Source organism: Scylla paramamosain, chromosome 24 (assembly GCF_035594125.1).
Source record: "Scylla paramamosain isolate STU-SP2022 chromosome 24, ASM3559412v1, whole genome shotgun sequence".
Classification (NCBI taxonomy): Eukaryota; Metazoa; Arthropoda; class Malacostraca; order Decapoda; family Portunidae; genus Scylla; species Scylla paramamosain.
The window spans coordinates 6,050,441-6,065,000 of record NC_087174.1 but is presented as its reverse complement, the minus strand read 5'-3'; the positions used below and the strand labels follow the sequence as shown (position 1 = coordinate 6,065,000).

The 14,560-nt window shown below is 45.7% G+C and overlaps 1 long non-coding RNA gene and 1 other non-coding gene across 2 annotated transcripts in view; both read left to right on the top strand.

Annotated features, from left to right (window-relative positions):
• The window catches only part of LOC135112637 (uncharacterized), a 203,509-nt gene that overhangs the window by 129,437 nt on the left and 59,512 nt on the right, over positions 1-14,560 (top strand). The window contains exon 3 of the long non-coding RNA XR_010274522.1: positions 14,408-14,469. This is a non-coding gene — a long non-coding RNA (uncharacterized LOC135112637). The remainder of the gene's footprint in view (positions 1-14,407; positions 14,470-14,560) is intronic.
• On the top strand, positions 7,721-7,792 carry Trnae-uuc (transfer RNA glutamic acid (anticodon UUC)). The gene has a single exon. It is a non-coding gene; the product is annotated as a tRNA-Glu (tRNA).

Genomic DNA, 14,560 nt, shown 5'->3' with positions numbered 1-14,560 from the left:
ACGTGGTAATGAGGCGTGGCGGTCGTTGTGGTCTTGGGGTCCCTTCAGGAGGTGGCGTGTCTGAGTCCCCTCTCTAATCACCCGAGTGCCTCTACGAGTGTACCCTGTTCCTTCATCATAGTCATTTCCATTAAAGTTATTTGCATCGCAGGTCGCTACGTGCTCACCAACACGCCAGGTGACTCCGCGTGTCGCCCCGCCGTGCCTTCATATCCGTACTTCTGGTGCTTTTTATTACTCCGCGTACCATACATACAACTGGCTCTCACGCACGCACGCACGCAAGGGGTCCCACGCACGGAATGTTTTCACGCACGCCTGCACACACACACACACACACACACACACACACACACACACACACACACACACACAGGCACACACTCATAAAGATAGATATGCACAAATGCAAAATTTTTATATCCTAAAACAACTTTAGATTTACTTTACACTTCACGGCACAGGCTCGCCCCCGTTTGTACACAAGATAATCTAAAAACACACACACACACACACACACACACACACACACACACACACACACACACACACACACACACACACACACACACACACACACAATTAAAAATGTGTCCATAACTGCCTGTTATAGTTTTCCCATATTTCATAGAGGAAAATAAACATTCGAGACTCGTGAATAATGAGAAAAATATATACCATATGTAGATGAGAAAAGCGGGAAACTGAAGGATAAAAATACAAGAAAATACTATGAAAACTTGGGATATTGAACCTTTGCTCTTAAAATCTGAGAGAGAGGAGTGCTGGATGCGGAGAGAGAGAGAGAGAGAGAGAGAGAGAGAGAGAGAGAGAGAGAGAGAGAGAGAGAGAGAGAGAGAGAGAGAGAATTGTGACCGTGCGATAGATAAATAAATGTTGTGACTGCGAGAGAGAGATGAACACAGCGACAGACACGGTAATGGAGGTTATGGCCGCGGTTGTTATTGTTGTTGCTGTTGTTGTCATTGTTGTTGTTATGTGGGCGGTGAACGTGGTGCTGCTGCTGGATTATCATTTATTGGAAACCCCCACACAATTTAATGCGTCGATAAATCATTGAATAAAATATTGGTAAACCGCCAGCTGAATTGTCGATTATCCAAGGTGATCCACGTGCATTTTTACCTGACCAGGTGTGCACAGAGCGAAGCAAACAGGTATTCCGGCTGGCTATTTACTGGAAGCTATTTGAAAATCCTTGTAATTGAGTTTCTCTTCGCCTCCACCTGACTCTTTTCTCCGCTTCGCTCTGCTTCCACGAAATACGAGTCGGTTTCAGATTTTGTGGTGAAAGAAGTAGGGGAGTGTTATGTGTTCTTATGTTATCCGGTGGTGTGGTGATGAGTTGTTAGTGCGGTGATGAGTAGTGTCACGGTGATGATGTGTGGTGGTGTAAGAATGTGGTGTAGTTTTAAAGGTGGTGGTGGTGTTGTGATCTTATTGTTATGTGGTGTTGGTGTGGAGTCTTGCTGTGGTATAGTTGTAATGGTGTGGTGATGCAGTGTTGGTTTAATTTGTAGTATCGCCGTGATATGTAGTGGGATGGGTATGTGGTATATTTTTGGTGGTGTCTGGTGGAGCTGTGTTGTGTGGTGTGGTGGAGCTGTGATGTCGTGTTGTTGTGGTGGTGGTGGTGTGTTGATAATGCTTTAGTTGCAGTGGTGTGGCGGATCTGTTGTCTCGCAGTCTCGTGTTGCCGTGATGTGGAGTGTGGTGACGCAACCATTAAAAAACACGTGTGCATTTAAATGATGAAAAGCGATATGGAATCTCTCTTTTTTTCACCAATCATTATATAGTTGCGTTGTGTGGGCGTGGTGGTGTGGTGAACCCTGACAGTGTGGTGCTATGGTGGTGATGAGTGTGGTGAAGCAAGCATCAAACACTCGTATACATTTATATGGTGAAAAGCGATATGAAATTCTGTTTTCCCCCCACTCTTTCTCTCTCTATTTATCCTGTTTTTATTTGCATCAGTATCATACACGCGCCGTATCAATTTCCCGTCCTTATGGCGTTGATGATCAAAATTTTACACCACATTGCAGCTGGAAAAGGATCGCCATGATTATATAAATTACTGCCAGTGTAATGAGAATAATGAGAACGACGCAATTGAAATTAATAACACGCGGGGCAGTTCAGCTCACCGGGATGCGTGTCAGGGGAAGACTAGCCACGGCTGAACTTATGGGGAGGTGAATTTCAACTTTATCAACACAGTGCCGAACTATCTGATGTCATTTGGTCCGGATAATCGACTTTCTCGCGTTTCCGAAACCGAATGGCAGGGTCGGTAATAGTCTAAAGTCGTTTCAATATAGATACGACTCGGCTGGTGCGCTACAGGAGTGGTAGGGGAGTGAGGCAGCGGTGCGGGAGGGAAAAGAAGGAGAGGGGTGCGTAAGCTTAGGAAGGAGGGAGCGGTGTACAAAGGGAGAAGGCGTAGAAGGGAGGATTAGGGAAATGGTGGAGGAAGGGAAGGTAGGGAGGCAGGAGATATATGGAGGGAGAGAGATAGATAGGGGAGAAGTATTGAAAAAAGGGCAGGGAGGAAGGGAGGAAATCCGCCGGTATCTTTGTTCGTCATTTAGATATTGATGGATAAAATTTTGTACACGGAAAAGAGGTACAGACATTTACATATAGATCACATTTTTCTTTTTTCCTTTTTTTTTATTTTTTTATTCCGTACGTAAACTGCTTCGTTCATATTTATCAAAACGCAAAGTGCTTTAATCAATCGAGTGTGTGTGTGTGTGTGTGTGTGTGTGTGTGTGTGTGTGTGTGTGTGTGTGTGTGTAACGACTACAATAACATACTATTAAACACACATACACACTATGATATTTATGATGGTAATAATAATAATAATAATAATAATAATAATAATAATAATAATAATAATAATAATAATAATAAAAATCAGGTATACAAGTAATTTAAAATAAGAATAATATAAAATATAAAGTAATCCCTAAAGTAAATCTACATATAATGAAAAAGAAAACGGAAGACACGGACAGTCACTCACAAGATAACCTCCCCCGCTGCAAACTTCGCCCGAATAACTGCTAATTTTCTCAGAGTTGAAATGGAGATAACAAATAGTTTTTCTCCCCACTTTTATTTCATTTCGCGATAGTCTCAGCTGATTAATCCTTCCCCGTACTCGCTTCCCGTATTACTTTAACATCAGAATAGAATAAAATAAAGCTACACACAATAATGACTTGATAGACTTCAGTAGCTATTTTTTTTATTTTAATTTCTTTAGTTTTGTTCTTTACTCTTTTTCGTGTCTTGTAACTTTATTTTGCTTTTCAACTCGACACACAGAAATATGGTACAGTTTTTAAGCGGCTGTCATTAATTCTCTTTGTCACTAAGTCCTAGTAAAGTACACTGATTCTCTCGTTAATCAGGGTGAGAAGTCCCTGGGTGGTGGTGGCGAGGCTTAGGGCTGGGATGAGTGATCAAAGTGGTCCGCAAAAAATATAACTTGATATTAGAGAGAGAGAAAAAAAAAAAAAAAAAGAGAAGGTGGCGTTTGGGAAAAAGTTTGAGACAGAGAGAGAGAGAGAGAGAGAGAGAGAGAGAGAGAGAGAGAGAGAGAGAGAGAGAGAGAGAGAGAGAGAGAGAGAGAGAGATAAATAAAAGTGGAAAAAAAAAAGTCATAGTGGACAAGCAAATGTAACACAAACCGTGAGGAAAAATGTATATAAATCTAAGCTGCAATTTGTCTAGCTTAAAATTCTGCCCCGAACGATTTGCGGCTCACTCGTGCAAATGTTTTTTTTTTTCCTCCATACTTTTTTTCTTTGCCTTTTCCTCATTGCAGCACGACACGATCTCGCTTCGCATACTATTTCGAAACTACTCGCTATATTTAGACGAGGGGTCGCTGGCCTGAAGCAGCGGCAAAAATAACTAAAATAAACTTGAATCTGAAGGAAAAAAAAAAATACATCTACGTTTTATAAAATGTTATGAGAGTTGGCTATGACAGGCTGGCGAAAATGTTGGGATGATAGAAAACGTACAGCGTGAGAGCTCAATGACAGTGTTACAGATGCCAGTTAAGTCTAAATGTATGAACTGTCCAACACCGTCAGCGATAAAAACATGAAACTTAACGGTAAGAGAAAATGTTGAAAATGAAATAAGTATCTCATAGCAGCCACATCCACATTTAAATAAAAACAGCAAAATGTGAGAGAATATCTGGCCAAGGGCAACAAAAAGACAGAAAAAAGAGGTGGTCCACTGAAGATGGCAATCCTAAAACAGAATTATCAATAAGAACATCCAAAATTACGGAAGGTGTCTTGAAACCTCCCTTTGAAAGCGTTTTAACCTGTTTATTTGCAAACACAAAGCCTTCTTTTTTAAAATCTTAGTATAGGTAATTCTTTAAAATCAAATCCTATAGCATAAAAGAGTCCCACTCGATTAGTATTAAACATTTTTGTATGAAATATTGTAGGTGTGTTTTTAACTTTTCACTTCCATACAATTTTCAGATTAACGCCTGTAACCTTTTCATTGCTATTCTATTTTCCCCATAATCATCTATAACTTTTAGACATATTTTTGTACTTTAATCTCTTAAACAAACTAAGAAAAACCTGAACTCCTTATGTCTGTACGTCCATGTAAACCTCTTTTATTAGCGCTCTGAAGGCTAACAAAAGGCGACTATAACAGTGGAGGGGTTGAGGCACTTGATACGCGACGCTCCTCTTTGTATCCTGATGCTGCTCTTCCTAGGGTGCATTTTCTGTGAGAAGGAGGACATGATGGCAGACTGCTTGGAGTTTCCACGAGGGGCGGCCAGCTGCGTGACGGAGAGCCTGAGGAGTGAGCCTGCCTGTAACTCTCTCTCTCTCTCTCTCTCTCTCTCTCTCTCTCTCTCTCTCTCTCTCTCTCTCTCTCTCTCTCTCTCTCTCCTGCAATTTGCGCTTATGCAATAAAAATCTCTTAAATTAAGGGAATTCATGGCAGTTTTTCAGTCAGTGCAAAACGGCGCCGACTGGCCTCGTTACACCTGCCTCGCCACGCGCCACACACCTGTTTTTTACCACACACACCGCACCTGAGCTCACCACACACCTTCCCCTATTACGTGCCCTCCCACCACACATGTTTTTCACCATCAAACACCTCCCTTTTTCTACGCTTTTTTTCTACAACCCGTATTTACCTTACCACACATTTGGATAGTTCCTCTTTCTTCGTGTTTTTCGTGTCATGTGTCGGCTGTGCAAGTTTGTACCGTCATGTGTATTACTCCTCACATGCCCCACTTTATAAACTATGACATCACCCACCATACAGAAAAATACCTCCACCACACAATACATCACGACCACACTCACCACATCAACACGTACACACTCCCACTCTATTAGACACGACAAACATTCACTATACAAAAAACGCCGCCTCCCAGTCATCACACGCTGATTCCACCACACTTCACACTCACCGCATCAGTACCTCTTCCCTTTCACAGAGGGCGTGTAATCTTAAAACACAATAACTGTCCATAAGAAAATATATATCTCCTTTCTCTATAATACCTCGCGAGGAGCAGCCTCAGCAAGTTGATGAAGCGACGAAGATGGTTTTGGACGATAGCCGAGAGGAGGACGAGAGAGGACGAGAGAGGAGGAGGAGGAGGAGGAGGAGGAGGAGGAGGAGGAGGAGGAGGAGGAGGAGGAGGAGGAGAGGGTCTGATGTGGCCTTTGTGGAGAGCTGATTGTGAGCGATACGGCGAAGAAGGATGTTCCGTCGTTTGAGTTTTTTCTTTTTTTGTATGTGGTGAAAGAAAACGGAGAGATGATGCTGGGTGGTCACTGAATGGAGAGGAAGCAACGTCCCTGTCGTTGAGGGTTTGAAGATGATGATAAAGAGATAAAGAAAGATTAAAGTCTCTCTCTCTCTCTCTCTCTCTCTCTCTCTCTCTCTCTCTCTCTCTCTCTCTCTCTCTCTCTCTCTCTCTCTTTCACTTGGTGTTTTTTTTTGTTTATGTCTATAGCTATCTGTCTTTGTTTCTCTATCTCTTTTTTTTATTTTTTTTATTTCTCTCTCTCTCTCTCTCTCTCTCTCTCTCTCTCTCTCTCTCTCTCTCTCTCTCTCTCTCTCTCTCTCTCTCTCTCTCTCTCTCTCCTGGGTGTGTGTAATCTTTCTTTCTCTTGGCGGAAGGCACGGGAGGAGAGTTGAGAAGTTGAGGGAAGAAAGAATATGTGGGAGGAAAAACACTGCCGGGGGTTTGGATGTCATTAAGAAGTTTCATCGAGTTACCGGCAGGAGAGGCGAGAAGCAGACCGTTCCCCTGCCCTCCTTCCCTCCCCTTCCCCTGTCAATGATAACAGAGGAAGATGTGGCCAAAATAATATGACCTCGAGGAGAAAATGTTGCAGAAACGAGAAGCAAATGAAATGGGAAAGCAAAACCCAGCGCAAGGAAATGATAACGTTGAACTGTATAATCTTTGAGGCGATGCTGTGGGAAGGAGTGTCGTGGAGGTCACGAAGAAGACTAGCGAGGCAGGAGAAAGCAGTTTGACCTTATTTCTAAACATTCTACCGTCCTGTGTCTGTTGAACTGGCTGTAGGGAAAGTTATATGTGTTTTTTTAAGGATGATTCCATGATTCTAATGTCATTTAACAAGTATTCTACATCATCAATAGAAAACTCCTTTAAGAATCTGATTAAGCATCTCTGTGTCCTGTGAAAATGCTCCTGATGAGAGAACAGAGCTTAAAAATACAGACATTAATCTCTTAGTCGAGTGTCACAGTGGTTATTATTTAAACTCTCAGTTCAGGACGTCGCTAAGAGTGCGTAGAGAACCGTACTCCCCGCCTCTCCCCCTCTAAGAAAACGTGCAATTTAGTTATAAAGGTCTTGCTGCCCGAGTGAGGCTGACCGTGTGGTGGCGGGCTGCGGGAAGGAATGGGTTTTGCGCTGTCCGGCAATTTGTGGCGGGATGCGGCTAAAAACGGGGCGTGTTGAAGTAGATTTAAGGTGTGGGGTTTTTGTCTAGGGGGTGAAGGAGGGGGCGGAGCATTGCATCTGGTGGCAGTGGTGGGGATGGTGGGCTGGGAGGAGGTAAAGGGTGGAGGATCAGGGGGTAGGAATGAAGAATTTGGGGTAAAGGATGGATGGCTGGTGAGGGTACAGGGCAGTGATGGGGGTCAGGGTGGAGGTGAGGGTGGAGGGCACAGGGGCCGCAAAACTGTGCTGAGGTGAGGAGGAGAGATCCGCTGAGCCACCAGATCAATACCTGCAGGAGCACCAGATTTATTCCTCGACCTCTTCTTCTCGGCGGACTGGAGGAACAGCTGCGTGTCTGAGGGAGGGAGGGAGGAAAGGGCGGGAGGTGGGATGGAGGGCAGCGAGTCATGTTAGTGAGATAAAGTTAAGGAGGACGAGAGTCGCTGATCCGCGTCACTCGAACCTTCCCGGGCGTCTCTCAAAAGTTACAAGATGTGAACATAGTGCTTTGACCGCAGCATCATGAGGAGCACCGCGCGGCGCCCAGCTGGCGGCACACGAGCTGCTCCCTCCTGAGCCGTGATTCAATTAATTGAAAGCTTTTTTTTTTTTACATGTCATATATACAACCATGGGAATTGCGAAAACTGAATTTACTAAAGGTTTTATTTTTGTTTTAGTTGATACTTCGTACCGTCCCGTGTGGTCTAGTGGCTAGGATACCTGGCTTTCACCCAGGAGGCCCGGGTTCGATTCCCGGCACGGGAACAATAGATTTTTCTTTGCAAGTTGACAGCAATATTGAGCAGCATCGTTCCAACACGGGAGTATAACCATTAAACGCTCAGCGGGATGCAGGGAGGGTGGGTCCTGGCGCGGAAAATTTATCGGAAGGAGCGTGGTGGAAGGCTGCCTGGTGCGCCGCTATCACCACCGCCCCCACCATGAGGCACGCTGCCGGCCCAGGTGAACCTTTTCCTTTCCTGCCGCCAGGTCCATCTCGTGACCCTGCTAGCGAATCCTCCCCAACTTAGCAAGGCCTCTTAGCCTACTGTGGCGGCGGTGCTGACCATTAATCACGGGTATGTGGGCAGGGAGAGGGGAGAGAACCGAACCCCACTCCCTTGCACCTCCTCCATTCTGACCAGCACTGCCACCCTCAGAAAAGAATGACAAAGGGCACGGCATTCAGCATGTTTCTCAGAGGTTTTCGTCTTGCCCTCCATTACAAGCTGTGATCAAATGTGGTGGCAGGGAAGGGATGAAAGGAAGGTAAGAAAGAGGAGGGAGGGAGGGGATAAGGGAGGCAGGAAGGCAATAAGGCTCTGGTAGTGTCGGGGTGTGAGTGATGGAATACTGTGGAGGCACTGACGAAGTAATCTTAGTAATGGTGTTGTGAGTTTGTGACAGGACTGTGTGTGTGTGTGTGTGTGTGTGTGTGTGTGTGTGTGTGTGTGTGTGTGTGCAGGGCTGGAAGTAAGTAGATGGGTGGTTTGGTATGACCATTGTAATATTCAGTGTGACAAATGCGTCTGTGATGTGTTTAAAATGAGTTTTGTATAGAAATGTTGTGGAGGATATTTTGTGTGAGCAGAAACACACACACACACACACACACACACACACACACACACACACACATTCATATATGTCTGTTTGCGTAATCATCAATCGAATCGCCCAATATTCCAGTATGACTTCTTGAATGTTATTCCACTTCTCAGTCACGTCGCTTCATCTTCCCTTTACCTTCACTTCGCCCTGCACTCAGACACACCTCATTCCTCGCCTGCAGCAGACACGCGCCCCGGGGGAGCAGTTAGCAGCAGTCTGGAAAGAGGAGGAAAAAGTCACACGGCTACCATGAGTGTTTTGGAGAAAAAAGATTCATAATTCATTTTTCGTTATTTTCATTGCATAAAATTAAGTCCTTGCAAATTAGATGGCGCTGCCTGTGGTTATTAAGTAAAAAGAATGATGTTCTGCGTTTTTCTAGTAATTGTATTAACAAATAATCACTTGCGTACATATATCGTATCGTGATTATTGCTTTTTTCTTTTTCTTGCGCTTGTTTATATTTGCTTATGGAAATTGAATTTCCACTTTATAACTCTCTTGACTTGCAGCGAGACATGTAGGTAGAGGTGTGGGCGGGATGGTCTAGGGCGGGGCGTGCTGTGGCAAGAGTGCAGGAAGATCGTGGTATTCGTCCCTGTATCTGCAGAACAATTTTAAGGGCATATAGATGACCTTGTTATACTTTATTTGTATTTTGGCGTGAGCGATCATCCTTTGCAGCAGAAACAGTCTGTCCCATTTCCTTCCCCCACCTCGGGCTTGCCTCTCCCCGCACACAGCTGTCTATCATTCTGTGAAACGCGTATTTCATCGTAAAATATGCTCTAGAAAGAGAATATGGACGTTTCAATTCCAGGAATGACGACCATCCATTATGTGTTTGCCCCTTTAACCTCAACGTGGGAATTGGCTTTTTCCTTTATAACTCAGTGAATTATTATCTATCTATTTGTTCAGAGCTTTGGCCAAAAGTTAAAAGTAGTGAGAGAAAAAAAATGACGGTCAAACCGGATCCATACTTTTGAGGTCATTTGGTAAGCTGTGGACACTAGCCGCTGGAAAGTGTGGTGACATATGTTGCTTCTAAGGGCAACTCTGGAGCAGCACTAACAGCAGCAGCACTGGTAGCAGCAGTCCCTTCCTGCACGCCAAGTACCAAGTGCCTGGTGTGTATCCATCAGGTAATCGTAAACAATCTGAACAAGAAAGAAGCTTTTAAGAAGCCTCTAAAGTTGTGTTGTTGGAAACCTCTGCTTAATTCCGCGAATAGTTTGCTGATGCCGAACTGCGAAGAGCTTGAAAGAAGACGGGAAAGTAATGTTCCAGGAAAATATCTGATGTTTCTTCTTAAAAGTGTCTACGCTGCCTAGACGAAGAGCAGGAGCGGGGGCCATCTGTAACTCCCAGCTTTTACTCACCAGTCGCTGGGCAACATCGGTCATATCACGAGGACCTTTCCCTTTTCCTTCCACTTCCCGGGCACCATAACGCGCCTCATAACCAAAGGAGGCTCGCCGAGGGGATGCGCAGGCTGGCAGCCATCACGGTGTGTCGGGAGTATCTAGCGAGCCTCTTCCTGCTGCCGGCTTTGTCTTGATAGCCCCTGACATTCCCGTGACTCTGAAAGACGAGGCAGCATTTACTTTGATGACGCTTTTTGGACCATTTGCCATCAGATTTTTTAGTGAAGGTTTTGGCACAACATTTAGTCAAAATATTGCAATGTGGATTTGGTACTTTAAAGAGATATTGGCACACCTTTTTCCTCTGTTCGTGTTAGAGAGGCAGCTGTCAGTAATGGCACAAAACATTATACAGAGTAACCTGTGCTTCATGTATATTTATATGTATGTAGTATATCACTGCACCCCAGGATAGCGTACAACACGAAGCGACGGCACGTAAACACTCATTGGCACGTGTCAATCAAAATGCTAAAAATCACAAGGGAAAAATGGGCTGAAAAGTAGACGACCGTGAATAGTAACTGTTGCGAGGGGGAGATCAGCGGGGCCTCATCATCAGTGGCGCTCCGGGTACTAAAGATCTCGGACTCTTTCTCTCTCCTTTCAGACCCATGGTAACCAGTAAGCGTGCCTGATCCTGCAGTGTGCGTAAAGGTGGGCGGCGGTCGTTGTTCTTCGCTTCCCCTCCGTCTGCCCTGTGAGAGTAAAGCCATAAATTTGCTTGAATAATTCTTGGCGGAGGGTGGTCGCGGCCTGAAGACTAGTGGTGCAATGGGGAGACATTAGGGCGCTGCTTGTGGCGGTGCCGTTGTTTTCGCCTTGTCTTGAGGAGGAGGAGAGCTGCGGCACCCCAGGACTGTGCGTCCTTGCAAACCTTTTAAAGGGATCATTTACTTTAGTTTTCTACCGCAAGTTTGGACATCTAAAGCCACGAGAGCGTGTAATTGTGGATTAATATTTTTCCACTAAATGTTTGTTGGCCAGACAAAACACGACTATTGCCATACGCCAGCCAGAATTTCGTTTTATACAATTGATTAAAAATGTGGATTAAAACTTGCTCTGGAAACATTAATGAAAATGTATTAGTGATTGTTCTTTGTGTTGTGTTGTGTTGTGTTGTGTGTGTGTGTGTGTGTGTGTGTGTGTGTGTGTGTGTGTGTGTGTGTGTGTGTGTGTGTGTGTGTGTGTGTGTGTGCGCGCGCGCGCGCGCGTGCCTGCGCAGGCCTGTGAATATGTGTGCGTGCTTTAAGCGCTGATACCTGAAACTAAGTTTGCATTCGTAGCAGTCATGAACGAACGCTGCAATGTTGAAACTTAATTTCGTCCAAAGGCAAATGAACTAATTCGCTTAAATGCTAATGGTAAATTGTCATTATTTCTGTGTTGACGCCTCCCTCTGTTCATGTCGTTTTCCCTTGATAAGTGATTACTATGCAAATTTTCTATTTCTTTCAACTTCACGTGTGAATTACGCTATAGGTGGTATTTTGTTCCTCTTTCACTTGCATCGCCTTCTGTAGCACCCAGTTTCTCTCCCCCTTCCCTCATGTCTGTTGCTCGCCCCCACCTGCTCTCTGCCTCCTTACCTGGTTTGCATCCCAAGTGCACCATTGGATTAAAAAGTCATCTTCTGCTGCAGTTCTCTCTCCGCAGCGCCCTTAATGAAAGCCGCGACCCCTGAGTGACAGCCGCTGACGGGCCTCTGGGGGCACGTGCCGACTGTACAATTACCAGCAGATGACGTGCCAAGGCCGTGCGCCGGCAGCTGCTCTCACTTCCCTGCCAGCACCTCATGCACGCAGCAAACACCTCCACCGCCACCCCGTAACCCTTGCCCTAAACCCGCAATAATGCCTGCCTGTGTGCTGCATACGTACGTGTGTGTGTGTGTGTGTGTGTGTGTGTGTGTTTGTAGTGGGGGTAAAGGTAAGGGTCTGTGGGGTAAGTGTGGACCAGTTGCTTGCTTGTGCTTGTGCCATTTGCTGTGTGGTTGTGAACGTCGAGGGTTATTTTCATCGTAGGTGGCAAAGCACTGTGACTCTTCTTCCTCTTGCTGCTCCACTTTCTGCTCCTCTTACTGCTGCTCCGCTTCCTGCTTCCTTTTCCTTCTCTCCCCGGCGGCGGCATCCAGACGCTTCCTCGAAGTGTCGTCGTTAAAAGCTCCGTTCCGCCAAGATAACCAGGACGTAGATGGCAGTGTATGCAAAAATTCGCAATTCGCTGTTAAAAATCTCTCTCTCTCTCTCTCTCTCTCTCTCTCTCTCTCTCTCTCTCTCTCTCTCTCTCTCTCTCTCTCTCTCTCTCTCTCTCTCTCTCTCTCTCTCTCTCTCCTGTCAAAGCCCCGGCTCGGAGTGGAGGAGCAGAATGGTTAAAGGTCTTATGTTGCTTTCAGAAAATTTGTGCAGAAGTCACTGATTCGAGTCAAGGAAAAAAATCGAACATTCACAGAGAACGAGGAAAAATTACACGTGTTTTCATTATATCGTAAAGACTGCTTACTCCTATCGCTTCGACACGCGCGAGTGAGGGAAGCAAGAGAAAATGGAGAAAGAAGAGAAGGACAGACGAGTAGGAGGGAAGGGGTAAGGGAGAGAGAAGAGAAGAACAGAGGAGGAGGGAAAGGGGAAAGAGGGGAAAGGAGAAAGGGAGGGAAGAGAGAAGGGGTCACAGGTCACGAAAAGAGACGGAATGGGAGAAAATAGATGAATTCAAGAGGGAGTAGGAGAAAATTCGCTCAGATGTGAGGTCAGAGAAACAGAGAGGCTTGTGGTGGTGAGTGAGTGAGTGAGTGAGTGAGTGAGTGAGTTATTCATCGTAAGCCAGCGAAGAGTGAAGTGATTTGATGTGTGTGTGTGTGTGTGTGTGTGTTCGTGTATTGTTCGTGTTTGAGAGAGAGAGAGAGAGAGAGAGAGAGAGAGAGAGAGAGAGAGAGAGAGAGAGAGAGAGAGAGAGAGAGAGAGAGAGAGAGAGAATCTGTGTGCATAACATTCTGCCTCAACTTCATTACTGTCTATTTTTCCCTGTGAGACATGAGTCGCGTTCATGTTTCTCCCTCCAGCGTCAAAAATGTTCCTCACCAGGCAGGAAGGCAGGCAGGCAGGCAGGCAGACAGGCAGGCAGGCAGACAGGCAGCTTTCTGAAAGACGCCATAATAACCTTGTATGTCCTTTGATGCTGCGTGGTGTGCGTGGCGAAATGGGAGGAGAGTAAATGGTTCTCTATATGGGGGAGTGTAGGCCAGTGGCGAGCACGGAGGGGAGGCCCAGGTGCTCGTAGCTGCCTGCAGGTGCTCCTAGGTGGCGTCAGGTGCGCGGGGCTCAGGTGTGTGTGTATGTCTTGGGCGGGAGGCAAGTAGGTTGGTATCCGGCGGCGAGAGTGCAAACCGCCATCACAGGAACCTTCGACGCCAGGTCTTCCTCGCCTTGGATCTTGAGGTGCAGGTGGCGCGGAGCCTCGCAGTGCTGTTAAGGCTGCCAGGACTGAAATGTCTGCGTCCTGAACACTGCCTTGGACACGAAAAGCTGCTCTGCTCGCTGCTGTTTGCTTTGGCTTGGGAGAATGGAGGGAGAATGGAGGGAATTACGAGTATGCCAGACTCTATTGATTTGATGTTTATATTCACAGCATAGATGTTAAAAGCCGGTTCCATTCTCACTTTCCCTCCCCTCTCTACGACTCTTCTTGATGGTAACGAGCGAAAACCACCTTCCTTCTCTATACCTTGCCATGCGGTACAGGGAATCCAGACCCTTTTCTCATCAATCTGCGTACATTTTTCTCGTGCCCTAATTCATTTCTCTTTAGCGTGTCTGGTTTCCTTCGTTCCCGGTGTTAGGTTTGGGGGTCGTTACTTTTTCTGTCTTTCACTAATGCAAACACTGAAGGAGGGACGCTGATGTTTCCGAGCGAGATCAAGTTTCCGTCCCTGTTGCCTTCCACGTTTGAAGCCGAATGAAGGTTTGGAGTATAAATCAATCCCAAAACAGACTCCAGACTTGTCCTGTGATGCTCTCTATCGTCCGAGGCATGACTGAACAACGGCTGGCAGGGATTCAAGTGCCTCGCTCTGTATATTTCAATTACTACCCTGACTCGATTCCATTTGGTCTTTGTGTATTTTGTACCGTATGTCGTCTTTACATATCAGATTGTTTACTTATACCCTTGTAAGCTTCTTCTTGCAGCTTTTTTTTTTTATTTCACGCGCATATTTTTTTTTCCTCGACGTGCCGCTGTTCCTTGTTTTCACATATTTATACGATGGTCCTTACATAGTCCTTTACGATATATACTAGAATTTACGAGCAGAAAATCATGCAGGAATTTCACTTACAGGGTTCGAGGGAAGAGCAAGGTCCGAAAAAGAGGAGAGGGAAAGCGCACCTGCCTGGTCAAAGGTAAGCACATTGTCTGGGGTCACCGCTCCCTTCCACTCTACGTAAAATGACCTACAATTTAGCTTAGTGTTGCGTGTCGCCAGCTGCCGCC